Here is a 15,485-nt window from a genome sequence, read left to right as displayed (position 1 = left end):
TCCTGCCACCCCCTGGGGGCTCACCGCTCAGCCCTCCCTGACCTCTCGGTTTGCTTGGACATGCTGGGCAGCCCCCACCTTGTGCTGCCCAGCCACCTTCCCCTGACAGCCACGTGGTCATGCCCTCACCTCTGTGTAGACAGACCCCCGACTCCACCCCGCATCACCCCAGCCCCTGCACTTAGTCCTTTCTACCACCCTGGTTAGCAAGCACGCTTACTTGGTTTGCTGGGGCTTCTGTGGCGGGGTCCTGCCCACAGCACATGCCCAGTATTATTTGGGGTTCGTTACAAACTGAAGTGTGTAGGGGCCCCTGGGTGGCTCAGCGGTTGAGCATCTGTTTTCGACTCAGGGTGTGATCCTGGGGTCCAGGGATTGAGTCCCACATCGGGCTCCCTACAGGGAGCCTGCTTCTCCCTCTGCCTGTGTCTCTGCCTCTCTCTGTGTTTCTCATCAATCAATAAATAAAATCGAAAGAAAGGAAGAAAGAAAGAAAAGAAGAAAGAAAGAAGAAAGAAAGAAAAAAGAAAGAAAGAAAGAAAGAAAGAAAAGAAGAAAGAAAGAAAGAAAGAAAGAGAAAGAAGAAAGAAAAAGAAAGAAAGAAAAGAAAGAAAGAAAGAAAGAAAGAAAAGAAAGAAAGAAAAAGAAAGAAAGAAAGAAAGAAAGAGAAAGAAGAAAGAAAAAGAAAGAAAGAAAGAAAAGAAAGAAGAAAGAAAGAAAGAAAGAAAGAAAGAAAGAAAGAAAGAAAGAAAGAGAAACTGAAGTGTGCCCGCGATGGGGGTAAGCCGTGATGGGGCATTTACCAGGTGCCCGGGGCACAGCCCCCCTACCTCCCTGCTCTTATCTCTGTGATTACAGAGGAGACAGCCCAGGCTCAGAGAGGAAGGAGGTTGCTCAGGTCCCACAGCAAGGCTGGGACCAGCGCCGGCCAGAGTCACTTCCAGGGTCATCCCTTGAGAGCTCATGCAGGTGGCAGAGGCCCAGCACTGCCACATGGGACCTTGACCTTGGGCAAGCCACTCCTCCCCCCAGCCTCGGTTTCCTCAACCCACAAATGGGACGGGGTAGCAGGTTGCCCTTTGCGGGGCCATTGTGGGGTGAGGATGCCGGTGGGGGTGGGGTGCTTTAGGAAGAACATACCTGTGTCGCTGGGTGTTACCATCCCCGCCCCGGGGCCCCACGTGCCTGGGCAGGGAGACCCATGGTCCCCCCGATGAGCCCAGGCCCCAGGTTCAGGGTAATCCAGGCTGGTGCCACCACCCACCAGCTCGGGATCAGGGATCAGGATCAAGTCCCCTAGTCTGGGTCTATTCCTCCCTCCTGCTCCACTGGACGCTGCCTCCGGGGAACTGCGGACAGCTGTGGGGACAGGGCCCTGGGAGGGGCAGGCGGGGACAGGAAGGCAGCAGAGCTTTCCCAGGCTGAAGGCCACCAAGGAGCTGCTCTTGAATTCTTCCACCACAGCTGGGCTGCTCTAGCCTCGGCTTTCCCAGACCCCGCCGGCCCCTGTCTGCTGGGGATAAATATGCAGGAGCTACTCCCTAGGGGAGGGCAGTGCGTGGGGGGAGGAGGACTCCCCAGGGCTTCGGGCTTGCTCCGGTCCTGTCAGCTTGGGGTTCGAGCCGCAACTCTCCTGGGCAACTCCAGGCCTTAGTTTCGTCACCTGGAAAATGGGTTTGGATGAACCCATATCTCCCTGGCTGCCCAGTGCTGGCGTCTGGAAGAACAGAGCATGCAGCTCCAGGACCGGGGCCGGGGGAGCCCTCCCTCCCCTCGCGCACCTCTGGGAGACGCGGCAAGGCCTCCCGTAACTCTGGCCTCAGGCTCCTCATCTGTAAAATGGGCTCGTAGAGCAGCAACATCCCAAAAGTCCTTCCCCCTCTGTTATTTCATTATAGTTGGAAGAAAAAAGAGGGTTAGGACAGGTGAGGAAAGAGCATTTAGGGAGCTCTAACCGGATGCCAGGAGCTTTTTAAACATTATCTCATTTGTCTGTTGATGAGTTTCTTGCTACTCTAATTGATGAGCACACACTGGGTAGCTTAGCACAACACACCTTCACCTTACAGTTCTGGGGGCCAGAGCTCCCAAATCAGTCTCACTGGGCGAAAGATGTCAGCAGGGCTGGTTCCTTCTGGAGGCCTGAGCGGGGAAGCCTTTTCTAGGATGCATGCTGCCTATTACCATCTTTCCACTCTGACACTCCGGCCTCCCTCTTAGAAGGATCCTTGGGATTCCTTGGGCCCACCTGGATAATTCTGGATAATGTTCTCCTCTCCAGATCCTTGATCGCACCTGCAGGGTTGCCTTTGTAATGTCAGGTAACATTCATTGAGTATGAGGATGCAGATATCCTTGGAGGGCGTTATTCCACTTCTCTATCTGTCAACACAAATCGGTCATGGAGCTGAGTTTCAAATCCCAGATTCGGATTCTTTGTAGCTGTGTGACCTTGGACAAGGACCCAACTTCTCTGGGTGTGTTTCTTCACCCTTAAAATAGAGATAATGGAGGCACCTGGGAGGCTCAGTCAATTAAGCATCTGCCTTAGACTCAGGTAGTGATCCCAGGGTCCTGGGATCAAGCCCCACATGGGGCTCCCTGCTCAGTGGAGAGCCTGCTTCTCCCTCCCTCTGCCTGCCACTCCCGCTTACGCTTATGCTCTCTCTCGCTGTCAAATAAATTAAAAAAAATCTTTTTAAGAAATAGAGATAATGTCTGGGGATTGTTTGAAGTAGTGCAGGGAAAGCTCTGAACACGGAGCTTGCTACTGTTGTTGAATGCATATAGTAATCGCGATTATAATAAGAATTAATAAGAACACTGGGTCCTGTTTATCAAGGACCTACTTTGTGTCCGACACTGAGCCAAGTGTTTTGTAGGTAAGCTGCAGAGACACGGTCCTGGCCCTCATGGAACTTACAACGGAGCCGAGAGACAGAACAAATAATCACAAATAATTAGGTAATTACCAGAGAGGCCCAGAGAGGCCCCAGGTCACACAGCTGGGAAGAGGAGAAGTGGGAGGGATTCACACCCAAGTCTGTCTGGCCTCCAAGTCCTTAGTTTTCCATGACACCCCGTGTCTCTCAAGGCTGGTTGAGGCCAACAGGAGACCAGAGATGGGAAGGGACTTGCCAAATGCCGACCCAGATCTCTGGGCGTGCTGCCTGAGATTCTTCCCAGGGGAGACTCAGAGACAAGGAGTAACGACCAGTGACAGCACTCCCTGAAGCTCTGGGCCCCGAGGCAGGAGAGAATATCCATGCTTGGGGTCATTTGGTCTCCATGGTGCCCCAGAGGACACTTGCCATCATCTCCAGCCCAGATGAAGAACCTGAAGTGTCAGGCAGGTCATGTGACATGCCCAGGATCATCGGGTGAGTTGACCCCAAGGGGATGCAGGACACTCACTAAGAAGATGGCCCGCTATGCAGCCTCCAGGTGCAGGTGTGCCTGACCCTAAAACCCGTGCCCAGCCCCCACACACCCTGCCCCGGGGCGGCTGGCGGGTCTGCAGCGGGAGGGGCAGGTGGCCCGTCCCTGTAGGCCCTGGGCAGGAATTCCTCCCTAGGACCCGCCGTCAGGGAGACCCGTGAGCCGCTGGCGCCACCTAGTGGCCCCGAGGAGGTCGCCGCTCCCGGGGGTTCCCTGGGGACCCACAGAGGTCATCTTCCATCCCGCCAGATCCTGGTTGCAAACTGAGGAGGCTGAGCCGAAAGTGCCCTGAAGGACGTCCTCCTCCTGCAGGTGAGGAAATGCCGTGGTCCTTAGAGACGAATGTAGCCCTGTCCTCAAGGAGCTTCATTCACTCAGGGGTCGCTGAGCACCTGCTCTGAGCCTGCCCGGGCGCCCGCCGGTGACCTGCAGAGCCCAGTGGGAGGACAGACGGGGAAACCCGTGGAGCCGTGAGGGCCGCAGACCTCACTGCAGATCCCGGCAGGAGGAGTGGTGAGCGTTTATTGAGTGCCTGCTGTTGCCAGGCACGGGTGGAGGCACCTCCCGTGGATTAGGGAATTGGGGGAAATCTCAACTCTCTCTCCCCAGCTGTGTGACTGTGGCACATTAATTAACCTTCTGATCCGTGGCTTTAAATGAGGTGGGCTGTGCGCGCAGGCAGGCGCGGGGGATGCAGTGGGGACTCCAGGAGTGATAGCCAAAGCCCACCTAAGTGCCATAGGGAGGGACGCTGAATGGGCCCCACAGCCTCCTGCTTCTGCCTGTCAGCTTAGGGCTGGGGAGAGAACGGGTGGGGGGCTGATTAGGAAAGGAGGGGGGTCTTGGCGGGAGCCTTGCTTCCCCTCCCCCCCAGCTTCCTGCTTTCCCCCCCTGCCCCTCCACTCCCAAGTCCACTGCCCTGGGCCAGGCTTCACCATCTCTAGCCTGGACCTGTGTTTCCACCCGCCTCACTGCCCCTCCCCTGTCCCTGCAGCCAGAAGGAGCTTCTAGAACACAAATCAATCTGTTTCTCTGTCTCTTTCCTGCTCATCGATCCCCACCCCACCAGAGAGCCAGTTCAAATGTGATGCTCCAGGTCCACCCTCTCTCCTCCCTCGGACTGTTTCCCTCTCCTCCTTCCTTGTTGCCAGAGTCCCAGGGTTTCAGCTCCCAAAACTACACTCAACTGCCTGCTGCTCCCTAACGCACCCACCCTGTGGGCTCCCTTCTAGTCTGTATCCTGGCTTTGTCTTTCCAGGTTCCCGTGCCCTCCCAAGGGAGACCTTCCCATGCATCCCTCCCCTACAGGGTCAGAGGAATCCCCCTGCCCGCACCTGCGGCAGCTCTGCTCCCATGCCCAGGCCACAGGGTGCTCTGTGTCTCCTTGTTAGGCCTCTCCCTCACCAGATGACCGTGCTAGATGAAGAGAGAGCGGCATCATGAAATGCTTCCAATAGGCCTCAATCCCATTGGGCATCCTGGTTTCACACAGGGCCAGGTCTTTGTCATGTTTGCATTCCAAGGCTGAATAATGATCAGGACTCCACTTTCCCCAGCACTTACTCTGTGCCAGGCCGTGTGCAGGGCTCCCCCTATGGTCCCATCCCCAACCTTCCAACCCACAGGGGGTAGGGACTATTGTGATCCCCACACCAGGCCCACAGGGGAAGCAAATGAGTGTTGGAGTCAGGAAGGCCAGCCCCAAGGTTGCCACATGGCCTCCTCTCACAGTGCACAGATGCTGTTCCCTCTGCCCGGAACACCCTTCCCCCCGACCACTTTGTTATGGGCCACCACGGCACCTTGTTTGTTTCCATTATAGAGAGTGTCTCAGGGCTTTCTTCGGGGTTTGCTCTGTTTTTTTTTTTTTTGCACTCACCCTCCCACACACACACATGCACATGCACACACACACATTCCCACTTGGCAGCGAGAATAAGAACTGTGATTTGGGTAGCTATTGTATCCCTGAGGCATGCACCAGCTAGCCAGCCTCTGTCACCTTTGTATCATCTTCTCCCACACTGAGCACAGGGACCCGTGTCACCAATAAGGTATTGCATGATGACAGGGTGCGACTTCCGAGGCTAGGTCGTAAAGGATGGTGTGTCCCCACCTCACCGTCTTGGGCCACCCACCCTGGGGACTGCCAGCTGCTGGGCGGACACTCAGGCAGCTCTGTGGAGAGGCCCACGGGCCAATCACCAGCACAAACTTGCCTGCCTTGTGAAGGAGCTGCAGTGGACACAGACCTTCCGGCCCCAGTCCAGCATTCGGATGAGCACAGCCCCATGGCCATCTCATGAGCAAGAACCAGCCAGCCACGCGGCTCCCAAATTCCCGACCCACAGAAACCATGAGATAATAAATACATGTTGACTATTTTAAGCCACTAAGTCTTCGAGTACTTTGTCTTGAAGCAATTTGTTGTATAAACATGTGGGTGTATAACAACAACTCCCATTCACAAGCCCTTTCTCTGTGCTGGGCGCTGTGCTAAGGGCTTCACACGTGTGATTTGAAATAAATCATCACAACAATTGTGTAAGATGACCAATACTCCAAGCCCAATTTGTGGATGAAGAACCAGGTTTAGTGAGGTTAAACAGCTCACCCAACATCACACCAGCAGAGCTCAGACTTGCCCCTGGCAGTCTGGCGCCACAGGATTCAATGCCGCATGACACTGCCTGGGTGGCTCTTGTCCCCTCCTATCCCCTTCACTGGGAAGGGGGCCCTCCTGCAGGCTGACCTGGGGTTGAGTGGACATGGCTGAGCTCACTGCCCAGAGCTGGCTCCTCCTGTCCAGCTCCCGGGGGTGCTGCCCCATGCCCACCTGTGGATGCCAGCTGGCTGGGACAGGTGGGGGAGGGCAGCTTCTGTTGAGTCACCTCCAGTGGAGCCTGGTTGCTGTGGGAGTAGGATGGGTCAGAGCTCAGGTTCCAGTCAACTTGTCATCTGTGCTCCTTAGCAAAGCTGCTAAGGTTACACACCCAGGGTGCTGGCCGGGTACACAGGGACCTCAGAGGCTCTGTGCTCTGGATCTAAAACAATGAAGTGGGGCCAGGGCTAAAAATAATTCTGGAAAACCACCAGCTCCTCTTGACCTCTAAGAAGGGAGGCTCACAGAGTCTCCCAGGGAGCACGGAGCACTCATCTTGTAAGAGGGGAGCTGGGCCGTACAGAGCTGGGCCCCTTATGAGAAGCGTGAGGGACGAGGGGCCTGGGCACAGGTTAGGTCTATCTGCCCCCTCACTGTGGGACCTCAGATGCGTTCACTAACCTCTCTGCACCACAGAAAAATTCATCCGAAAGAGATGGAATGGTGACAGCACCTGCTTCCCGAGAATGCAGGAGACTGGCCTGAGACAAATGCTCGTGTCCATCAGGGGCTTTACCCGCTGGCGGTCTTTCCAGTGACCTTCCAAGGGCGTTGCGACAGCCATTTACAGATGAAGAAACTATCCACACAGAGCTAGGAAGTAGTGGTAACAGGATTCAAACCCGAGCAATGTCCTTACCTCTGTGTCACCTTGTCCGTGCTTGTTTCTGAGCCTTCAGCACCTGCCTCTGTGTGTGTCCCCTGGTAGAGGCAGTTCCTCGTTGCAAAGCAAATGAACAGAATGGGTTGCACGGGTCGTGAGCTCCCCATTACTCCAGAGGTATGCAAGAGCAGCTTGGGTGTGTTAGGGGTCCTGAAGCATTCGATTTGGGGTTGGACTCAGTGACATTTATGGTCCCTCACCACCCCTAGTTGCTAGGGTTCATCTTTGTCTTCCTTTGGACGGCAAAGGGGACATAGAAATGATTAGGCTTGTTTTCCAGTGGGAGAAACTGAGGCCCAGAGCCAGGATTTGCCCAAGGTCATTCATCCAGCCCAAGGTGAATCTGTGTTGGGGCCTCAGCCCAGGTAGATGCTCAGCTGAGCATTGCTTTGCAACACACCAGGCAGGGAGGGAACACAGCAGAAAGGGGGCTCCTGCCTCTGCGTGAGAAGAGAAGCCAGACAGTGGAAATTGAGGACCTGGGACCCCGGGCCGGACAGGGCTGAATCCTAGAGCCAAAGGCAGGTGCTCAGGAGGTGTGTGGGGCCAGGGAGGAGGCCAAGGCCACCAGAAATAGGGACCTTAAGCTTCTTTTGGTCCACTTCCCTCGGTGGACAGATGAACAAGAGGCCTCTGGGAGGAGGGTCTGTAACACCATGCAGGGCACGTGACTGCGGAGCGTGTGGGGGGACGGGAGCCAGGGCCCACGGGGAGAGCCTGGTGCTCTAGCCACGTGGGGGGAAAACTCGTGCCAGGCAGGAGCGGGACTGAATTCCGGGCCTTCTGCTCACTCAGCCCTCGTCCTTGCTACCCCCCTCCACCAGCAAGAGCCCTCATTTCCCCGAGCTCAGGACGCGCTCTGCCCCACGGCCTCTGTCCTGCACAGAAGGCTTCGTTCATCCTAACGACAGGCCTGCGGCGAGAACTGGGACAAGCATCACCTCCGAGTCTTCGGAAGAAGCTGCGGCCAGAGAGGCTGAGCAACTTGCCCGGGGCCACACAGCCAGCCACAGAGACAGAGCTGGGCGCTCAGTCCTGGCCGTGGCTGCCGAGTGTCCCAGCCTCTGCCCCTCTGTCCCCTGGCTCCGGCGGCCTCCTCCTGAGGGTGGACGACGGGCCCATCCTGCTTTCCCTCCAAAGTCACCTCATCCGACCTTCAGCTCCCACCCGCTGGAGAATGACTCATGCTCTGGCCAAGGGAGCACCGCGCACGCGCAGGAGGGGGCAGGTGCGCGCCCCCGCACACCAGCCACAGAACACGCATCTCCTTTTCTCCGCTGGCTTTCCGGAGCTAGAACCTGCACTCGGGAGCCTTCACCCATTTAAAGCACACAATTCAGTGGGTGTATATATTCACAGAGCTGGCAACCGTCACCAGCCTCCCTTCTAGGACATTTCCGTCCCCAGAATGAAACCTGCAAAATGGAACCCCATTCCCTCATCCGCCCCGCCCTGGACACCCACTCATCCACTGTCTCCCTCTGTGGATTTGTCTCTTCTGGATGTTTCTATAAACGGAGCTACATGACATATGGTCATTCGCAGGCACCTCTTTCGGAAGCCTTACCTTGTGCGGTAAGACGGTGCTCGCTTGATTGTTTAGGTGAGACAGTGGTCAAGTGACTTGCCCAGGGTCACCCGGCTCTGAGTTGGTGAGTGGATTTGCACCTTTGGTCCCAAAGACCCCAGGGCCCACCTCTTAGGCCTGGCGCCCAGGGCTAGCTGACAGCTCCAGGAGCCAGCACAGGGGGGCAGGTGCAGAGGATTGGGAGCGGGAGGAAGGCTGAGAGGGTAGGGGCATTTGTGGGTACAGGGGGCTGGAGTGGCAGAGGAGCTGGGGAGGCACTGGGTCCCACCACCAGGTAGCAGGACATGGGGGGGCAGGCAGGGACAGGGGGGCTGACTTTCCCTTCAGAGGGCCCAGGTCCCCCAGCTCTCTGCCCTTCCCCGCTGACTGGTCCACTCACATCTCCTGCCTCCTCTCCCTCTAGAAATAGCTCTCTCCCCTCCGGCTCCCAGACCCCAGCCCTGCAGGATGACTCAGCCCCAGCCCTGGAGCCGGCTCTCCGCCTGCCTCCTCCTCCTCCTCCCCTGCACCTGTCCTCTCTGGAGGCAGCTCCCACGACGGACTTAGCACCATCACTGGGGGGCTGTGCCAGGGCTGCCTCGGCCGCATCGAGGGGGGCCGCCCTGCCAGGCACGTCCGCGAGGCCGCCTCTGCTCTCATGCCCTTTGCACTGGGAGCACTGCTCCCGCCTGCTGGCACTGGCAAGGCCCTTTTGGGCAGACACGATCACCTCAGGTCCCCTTACAGTCCTCGCTGTGTTTGTAAAACACGTTCTATATCTTGCCCCTCAAGAAATCGAATTTTGGATTATGGCCTCTCAGGCTTCCCTCAGCTTGGGACCCCAGCCTGATCCACCCCACTTGTCCTCGTAAGAATCATCGACTCAACGACCTGCTGACACCGCCATCAAGTGTCCTCTGTCATGGGTGGGGACATGGAAGCCCAGAGAGGGAGGACTTCCCCAGGTCCCCTCTTCCGGGAAGGGCCAGGCTTAGGGTGTGAACATGCATCCCAGGCTCCCGGCACCACCCACTCCTGGAAATGGAATCTGAGGGAAGGGTTGTGGGCTCAGCCTGCCAGTGTGGGGAGAGGAGCTCCGTGACCTTTGGTGGCCCAAGATTCAAATGACAGCGGCCCCTGCCTACTGTGCTCAGAGGCCACACTTTTATTCACGTTTCATCCACTACTTCGTTTACAGCCAGAGAGCCTGGATTGGAACACCGGCTCCCCCGAACAGTGCTCTGTGACTTGGAGCAGGTCGGTGGACCTCTCTGAGCCTTGGTTTTCTCATCTAGACAATGGGTGTGATTTAGCCCCTGCCTCCCAGGGCTGCAGTGAGTTAGTAGGCGCACAGCAGGCAGAAAGAGCCCGTTCCCACCCCCCCGGCCAGCCACTGGCCTCAGGGACCTCACAGGGACCCCAGGGAGGTCTCCCCTGCTGTGAAGGGTGCCAGCTGGCTGTCGGAGAGCGGGGCTCAGGTCCCAGCTCTGCTGCCCACCTGCTCTGTGACCTTGGCCAGGTCACTTGCCCAATCTGGCCAGCAGGCTGTCACTCTGCCTGGTGCCGACTGTCCCTCCGGGGACCCGGGCAGGCAGACATCTGGAGGCCCGCCACAGCTCCCCAGGCTATTTTTACCAGGACTGTGGGCAGTCACACCACTCATCACAATCAGAACCTGGACTGATGCGAGGGAGTCCCAAGGTCATGCAGTGACCCCTCCTGTGTGTGAGGCTCTCTGGACCCAGTTTAACCCCTGCTGTGGAACCTGAGATTGGGGCTCATCTCTAGGCCCCCACGTGCACTGCACACCGGGGATTGCAGCCTGGGTTCTCCCCCCACTGCAAGCTTGTAGACTTTATTTTCATTTGTATTTCAAACTGTTTGGAGAGCAGTAGAGACATCAGCGAATTGGAGGTGGGAAGACTGGAGGGATAGAGACCGGCTGTGAGTGGCAGAGACAGATTCAGAGTGAAATACAAGGAGACAGAGGAGGAAAAATAGAACTGGGTTTAGAGAGAAAGAAGAGACATAGGAAAGAAACAGTGACAGAGACAGTAAATGGAGGAGACAGAGAACGAGCACAGGGGCGCACCTGCTCCCAAGCACACAAGTACCTGTCTCCTTCCACGTGTGTACACAGCACAGGCCTCTGGCAGGAAGGGACCAGGAGTGGGGGATCGGGGGACAGACCAAGGTTTACCTTCCCTGGGCCTCACTTGTGTCATCTGTAAGCCAAATCCCAACTCAGGGACCCCAAGCGCTCCCCGAACTCTGATGGGCTGGGGGCCTGCGTCCTGCCAGGCTCTTTATTCTTCAGAGTTGGACGAAGCTCTAATATTCTATCCCCTGCTGTGGGCTCGGTGACTTGCCTGTGGAGCAGATGGGAAGCTGGAGCTCAGAGACGTGCGGACATTTTCGTGAGGCCACTCGGCAGGACCAAGGGCTCTGGCCTCCTTGTGTCTGGGGACCCAGATCCATGTCTCCCAGGGGTTGGCTCACCATCTCCCCTGCTTCCTCCCCTCCTGGCCGGTGCTCAGAAGGCAGAGGTAACCCAGCTGTACACAAGCTCTTCCCACGTGCTTTGCAGACCTTCTCTCAGCAGAGAGCCTGGCTCTTTCTCCCCACTTCCTCCCAGAGAAACTGCAGCCTGGAGACACCTTCACTAAGGACAGAAATAAATTCAGGAGGGGGACCCCTGGGTGGCTCAGGGTGTGATTCTGGGGTCTTGGGATCTAGTCCTATATCAGGCTCCCTGTAAGGAGCCTGCTTCTCCCTCTGCCTGTGTCTCTGCCTCTCTCTGTGTGTCTCTCAAGAATAAATGAATAAAAATCTTTAAAGAAAAAAAAAAAAAAGGAAGAGAGAAAGAAATCAATTGATTCAAGGGGAAGGGGCCCGGTTCCCGCATCCATCTGCCAGCAAGGCTGCCCCCAGCCCGCACACCTTACTGCTGATGGCGAAACTCAGGAAGAAACACCAGGCGTTTTCTGGGCCTGTGATGTCACTTCCTTGGATCATCACCAATGGCTTCTGGGGTGAGTCATGAGAAAACCTCTGTCTTCATCTCACAGGTGAGGAAATGGAGGCTGGGAGTGGTGTACACACTCACTCTAGATAACAGGCTGAGAGTGGTGTACACACTGGCCCCGGATCACAGCCTGAGAGTCATGCACACACTGGCCCCAGATCACAGGCTGGGAGAGTGGTGCACACACTGGCCCCAGATCATAGGCTGGGAGTGGTGCACACACTGGCCCCAGATCACAGGCTGGGAGTGGTGCACACACTGGCCCCAGATCACAGGCTGGGAGTGGTGTACACACTGGCCCCAGATCACAGGCTGGGAGTGGTGCACACACTGGCCCCAGATCAGAGGCTGGGAGTGGTGCACACACTGGCCCCAGATCACAGGCTGGGAGTGGTGCACACACTGGCCCCAGATCACAGGCTGGGAGTGGTGTACACACTGGCCCCAGATCACAGGCTGGGAGTGGTGTACACACTGGCCCCAGATCACAGGCTGGGAGTGGTGCACACACTGGCCCCAGATCACAGGCTGGGAGTGGTGCACACACTGGCCCCAGATCACAGGCTGGGAGAGTGGTGCACACACTGGCTCCAGATCACAGGCTGGGAGTGGTGCACACACTGGCTCCAGATCACAGGCTGGGAGTGGTGCACACACTGGCCCCAGATCACAGGCTGGGAGTGGTGCACACACTGGCCCCAGATCACAGGCTGGGAGTGGTGCACACACTGGCTCCAGATCACAGGCTGGGAGTGGTGCACACACTGACCCCAGATCACAGGCTGGGAGTGGTGTACACACTGGCCCCAGATCACAGGCTAGGAGTGGTGCACACACTGGCTCCAGATCACAGGCTGGGAGAGTGGTGCACACACTGGCCCCAGATCACAGGCTGGGAGTGGTGCACACACTGGCCCCAGATCACAGGCTGGGAGTGGTGCACACACTGGCCCCAGATCACAGGCTGGGAGTGGTGCACACACTGGCCCCAGATCACAGGCTGGGAGAGTGGTGCACACACTGGCTCTAGATCACAGGCTGGGAGTGGTGCACACACTGGCTCCAGATCACAGGCTGGGAGTGGTGCACACACTGGCCCCAGATCACAGGCTGGGAGTGGTGCACACACTGGCCCCAGATCACAGGCTAGGAGTGGTGCACACACTGGCTCCAGATCACAGGCTGGGAGTGGTGCACACACTGACCCCAGATCACAGGCTGGGAGTGGTGTACACACTGGCCCCAGATCACAGGCTAGGAGTGGTGCACACACTGGCTCCAGATCACAGGCTGGGAGAGTGGTGCACACACTGGCCCCAGATCACAGGCTGGGAGTGGTGCACACACTGGCCCCAGATCACAGGCTGGGAGTGGTGTACACACTGGCCCTAGATCACAGGCTGGGAGTGGTGCACACACTGGCTCCAGATCACAGGCTGGGAGTGGTGCACACACTGGCCCCAGATCACAGGCTGGGAGTGGTGCACACACTGGCCCCAGATCACAGGCTGGGAGTGGTGCACACACTGGCTCCAGATCACAGGCTGGGAGTGGTGCACACACTGACCCCAGATCACAGGCTAGGAGTGGTGCACACACTGGCTCCAGATCACAGGCTGGGAGTCGTGCACACATCCACCCCAGCTCACAGCCTGGGAAGAGGCAGGGCTGGCTCTAGCACCTAGTGACAACCCAGGATTTTGTGACACTGTCTACTCTTTCCCGTTCACGCCTGAGTCTGTTAAGGGTGACAGCCCGCCCTCGGAGAGTGTCCTTACATCCTACCACCAGGCTAGGTGCCCAGTGTGGATCATCTGGCTCCTCCTGTGGCCAAGACTGCTGCTTCCGGCCTGACTTCCTCCTTGCAGTAAGAGTCGCCCCAGGGCAGTCACCAGTGCTGCCCCAGGACAATGACTCCAGTCTGAACCCACCCTGACCCCAGAGGTGAGTTACAGTTGCCCTCAGGCCACCTTGGTGGTCTTGCCCATGATCTACATAGGCGAGGGCATGTAATCTAGTCATGGAAAATGAGGGCTAAGAAGGAATCTGGAAGGAAGGGGGCTTCTAGGAATTATTTTTCTTCAAAAAGGGATGTGAGGCAAAGACTTCCCTTTTCCTCTCTTTGGCTATTGGGTGAAGATGTGATGCCTGGAGCTGTAGCAGCCACATTGCAAGCTTGAGGGGAAGGCGACGTGGAGAGAAGCAGACTTAGAGCTGGGCAAGCGGCCCTGAGCCGGGCCCCCCTGGCTGAGCCCTGTGCATCCTGAGGGCCATGAGAAGCGATAGTGAAATGTTGAACTGTTGTGTTCCACACCATTACGTTTTGGAGTGGTTTGTTATGCAGCAATAGAAATCAGAACAGTCAGTGGTTCATAGATGCTTAGTGAGTTAAACACATGAAGTAGGCGATTAGGATTTTTTTTTTTTTAATGAGAAGCCACCATGTGAAAGAATGCAAATTTCTACTGAGCGGCATGACCTCAGGTTCCCCCAGAGTGGTTCACTTCTGCTCCAGAGAGTTCTTTAGTGGCCTCTCAGAGACACTTTCATGCTAGGTGAGAGGTGAGATACGAGTGACCTGGATCTGGCCAACCCAGTAGCCTTTGGAACGTCACCCACAGCTTAGGAGTCTCGCCAGCCCTGCCTGTAGACACTTAGCGGGGGATTTGGTCCCTTGGCTTTGACTGGCGGGTTAGTGAGTGTTGCCTGGGGAGTATCACTGGGTGTCAAGGGCGTTGCCTCAGGGTGCCTGCAGGATGGAGGGCGGGACTGCAGGACCCGGGTGTCTGGACAAGGCCGGTCAGCAACACCCCACACCACCCCACCCCCGGAGAGAAGTCGGATCCCAGCTGGGCGGCTGGTGACGGGGCAGCCCCAGGGGGCGCCTCAGGGGACAGATCAGGGCCTGGGGCCTCTTCCCAGCCGCATTTGCAACGGGACTGGCCCCCTCCCCGGACTCAGTCGACCCCTGGGGTCTTGGACGATCCTGGAAGAAGGAAGGAGGCGCCACCAAACTGGCTCAGCGGGGGGCCTGCTTCACCCCAGCCCGGCACCCCTGGACTCCCTTCCACCTCCCCGCCGGAGGGGCGGTGAACTCCTGCCCATCCTGCAGGACCCAGCGTTCCCTGACCTCCTCTGGGAATACTGATCACATCTCTGCTTGCCCCCGTACCCTGGGCACTCCGCCCTCTCTGTCTTTCTCGCTTCCTACATTGCAAGTTGCCAGGAGCTGGAGATTTTGTCTTACTCACCTTTTTGTCTTCCTTGTCTCAAAAGGCGTGGCACAGGGGCCTGTGATCCCTGTTGTGGGATGAGTTGCGTGGTCCCAGCCAGCGATCATTCGGTCCACTCTTGTTTGTGTCTGATGACGGGGAGCTCACTTCCTGTCCGGGCAGCCAGCTCCATTTCCAGAAACTCTAATTCATTGTAATGGCGCAGGAAGTATAAATGTGGGACATCTACAGAATCTCCCTCTGCTGGATCTGGCAAAGACTATCTTTTGATTTTCTTGTCCATATTTTGCCCTCCTTCTCCTCTTCCTAAAGAGGAAGGTCATTTTCTAATTGCTGGGAGGGAAGCCAATTTGTTGTATATACTACAGACATGGAGGATGGGGAGGGAGGGTGGGCAAAGTTGCATTGGCTAGGAGTTTTAAGAAGGAGGTCACCTTGGCCGTCCTGGGGGCCTGACTGCCATGGATCTCAGAACATCAGGGAGTGGAGGAGTTAGACGAGTGTGCTCACTGTCACACTTATACACAGTGTTTTTTTGTTGTTGTTTTTAGAGATTTTATTTATTTGAGAGTGAGAGAGAGCACAAGCAAGGATGGGGAGGAGAGAGGAGGGACAGAGTGAGAGGGAGAAGCAGGCTCCCCACTGAGCAGGGAGCCCAAGTCAAGGCTCAATCCTAG

Source organism: Vulpes vulpes, chromosome 16 (genome assembly GCF_048418805.1).
Source record: "Vulpes vulpes isolate BD-2025 chromosome 16, VulVul3, whole genome shotgun sequence".
Lineage (NCBI taxonomy): Eukaryota > Metazoa > Chordata > Mammalia > Carnivora > Canidae > Vulpes > Vulpes vulpes.
Note: the sequence above shows the minus strand (reverse complement) of the source record.